We start from the raw sequence: 3,323 nt of genomic DNA, 5'->3' as shown, positions 1-3,323 counted from the left end.
GCATGCGTAAGGGCACTTTCATGGAACTTTGTGACTTGCTTTCCCCTGCCCTGAAGCGCCAGAATACCAAGATGAGAGCAGCCCTCACAGTTCACAAGCGAGTGGTGATAGCCCTGTGGAAGCTTGCAATGCCAGACAGCTACCGGTCAGTCGGGAATCAGTTTGGAGTGGGTAAATCTACTGTGGGGGCTCCTGTGATCCAAGTAGCCAATGCAATCACTGAGCTGCTGCTACCAAGGGTAGTGACTCTGGGAAATGTGCAGGTCATAGTGGGTGGTTTTGCTGCAATGGGATTCCCTAACTGTGGTGGGGCGATAGACGGAACGCATATCCCTATCTTGGCACCAGAGGACCAAAGCAGTGAGTACATAAACCGAAAGGGGTATTTTTCAATGGTGCTGCAAACATCACAAGGGACGTTTCACCAATGTCCGGGGGGAGGGATAGCTCAGTGGTTGGAGCATTGGCCTGCTAAACCCAGGGTTGTGAGTTCAATCCTTGAGGGGGCCATTTAGGGATCTGGGGCAAAAATTGGGGATTGGTCCTGCTTTGAGCAGGGGGTTGGACTAGATGACCTCCTGAGGTCCCTTCCAACCCTGATATTCTATGATTCTATGATTCTATGAACATCAAGGTGGGATGGCTGGGAAAGGTACATGACGCTCGCATCTCCAGGAACTCTGGTCTGTTTCAACAGCTGCAGCAAGGGACTTTCTTCCCAGACCAGAAAATAACCATTGGGGATGTTGAAATGCCTATAGTTATCCTTGGGGACCCAGCCTACCCCTTAATGCCATGGCTTATGAAGCCGTACACAGGCAGCCTGGACAGTAGTCAGGAGCTGTTCAACTATAGGCTGAGGAAGTGCAGAATGGTGGTAGAATGTGCATTTGCATGTTTAAAAGTGCGCTGGTGCAGTTTACTGACTCGGTTAGAACTCAGCGAAACCAATATTCCCATTGTTATTATTGCTTGCTGTGCAAGGGGGAGACATTTATGGCGGGGTGGGAAGTTGACGCAAATTGCCTGGCCGCTGATTACGTGCAGCCAGACACCAGGGCAGTTAGAAGAGTACAGGAGGGTGCGGTGCGCATCAGAGAAGCTTTGAAAACCAGTTTCATGACTGGCCAGGCTACGGTGTGAAAGTTCTATTTGTTTCTCCTTGATGAAATCCCCTGCCCCTTGGTTCACTCTACTTCCCTGTAAGCTAACCACCCTCCCCTCCTCCCTTTGATCACCACTTGCAGAGGCAATAAAGTCATTGTTGCTTCAAATGCATGCATTCTTTATTAATTCATCACACAAATAGGGGGATAACTGCCAAGGTAGCCCAGGTGGGGTGGGGGAGGAGGGAAGGACAAGGCCACACTGCACTTTAAAACTTATTGAATGCCAGCTTTCTGTTGCTTGGGCAGTCCTCTGGTGTGAAGTGGTTGGGTGCCCGGAGGCCCCCCCACCGCGTTCTTGAGCATCTGGGTGAGGAGGCTATGGAACTTGAGGAGGAGGGTGGTTGGTTACACAGGGGCTGTAGCGGGAGTCTGTGCACATGCTGCCTTTCCTGCACCTCAACCATACACTGGAGCATATCAGTTTGATCCTCCAGTAGCCTCAGCATTGACTCCTGCCTTCTGTCAGCAAGCTGACGCCACCTACCATCTTCAACCCGCCACATATTATCTTCAACTCGCCACCTGTCCTTGCGTTCATATTGTGCTTTCCTGGACTCTAACATTGTCTGCCTCCACACATTTTGCTGGGAGGACTGCATGAGCTCAGAGAACATTTCATTGCGAGTGCATTTTTTTCGCCTTCTAATCTTCACTAGCCTCTGGGAAGGAGATGACAGTGTGAGCGTTGAAACATTTGCAGCTGCGGGAGGGGAAAAAAGGGAGAGTAGTAGTTAAAAAGACACATTTTAGAGAACAATGGGTAGACTCTTTCAGGGTGAACCTTGCTGTTAACATTACATAGCACATGTGCATTCGGTAGAAGGTCGCATTTTGCCTCTTATATTGAGGGTCTGCCGGTTTGGTGTGAGAGATCACACACACAGGGCCAGCGGGCAACAGAATTTGGCTTGCAGGCAGCCATAGTAAGCCACAGTCATTTGGCTTCTTTAACCTTCATAACATGTGGGAATGGTTTCAAACAGCAGTGCCCTCATTTCCCATACCAAGCACCTGTTGGGTTGGCCATTTAAAATGGGTTGGCAGTTTAAAAGGAGGGGCTGTGGTTTTTGGGTTAACGTGCAGCACAAACCCAACTAAACCCCCATACACACACCCCCAATTCTCTGGGATGATCGCTTCACCCCTCTCCCCACCGCGTGGCTAACAGTGGGAAAGATTTCTGTGCAGCCACAGGCACACAGCCCAGCAGGAACGGCCACCTCTGAATGTCCCCTTCATAAAACTACCCTATTTCAACAAGGTGACAATGAATGACATCAGTCTCCTGAGGATAACACAGAGAGATAAAGTCTCTGAATGCCAGCAAACACTGGGACCATACGCTGCCATGCTTTGTTATGCAATAACTCCAGACTACGTGCTACTGGCCTGGCGTGGTAAAGTGTGCTACCATGGAGGACGGAATAAGGCTGCCCTCCCCAGAAACCTTTTGCAAAGGCTTTGGGAGTACATCCAGGAGAGATTTATGGAGATGTCCCTGGAGGATTTCTGCTCCATTCCCTTTTCCAGTAGCTGTACTGGTCGCAAATTAATCATTAAACACGCTTGCTTTTAAACCATGTATTATATTTACAAAGGTACACTCACCAGAGGTCCCTTCTCAACCTGGTGGGTTCCGGAGCCTGCCTTGGGTGGATTCGGGGGGTACTAGGTCCAGGATGAGAAATAGTTCCTGGCTCTCAGGGAAAACAGTTTCTCCGCTTGCTTGCTGTGCGCTATCTTCAACCTCCTCCTCCTCATCATCTTCCTCATCCCCAAAATGCGCATCCCTGTTGCATGATAATCCATTGATGGAGTCAAAGCACAGGGGTGGGGTAGTGGTGGCTGCACCCCCTAGACTGGCATGCAGCTCATCACAGAAGTGGCATGTCTGGGGCTCTGACCGCAAGCGGCCGTTTGCCTCTCTGGTTTTTCAGTAGGCTTGCCTGAGCTCCTTAAATTTCACGCGGCACTGCTGCAAGTCCCTGTTATAGCCTCTGTCCTTCATGCCCTTGGAGATTTTTTCAAATGTTTGGGCATTTCATCTTTTGGAACAGAGTTCTGATAGCACGGATTCGTCTCCCCATACAGCGATCAGATCCGTACCTCCTGTTCAGTCCATGCTGGAGCTCTTTTGCGATTCTAGGACTCCAT

General features: G+C 50.0%; 1 pseudogene; it reads right to left on the bottom strand.

Moving 5' to 3' along the window:
• Positions 1-1,485: 1,485 nt before the first annotated feature.
• LOC142000710 (uncharacterized) lies at positions 1,486-3,323 on the bottom strand (annotated as a pseudogene).

Source organism: Natator depressus, chromosome 18 (genome assembly GCF_965152275.1).
Source record: "Natator depressus isolate rNatDep1 chromosome 18, rNatDep2.hap1, whole genome shotgun sequence".
NCBI lineage: Eukaryota > Metazoa > Chordata > Testudines > Cheloniidae > Natator > Natator depressus.
Note: the sequence above shows the minus strand (reverse complement) of the source record. Positions and strands in the feature narration are given on the sequence as shown.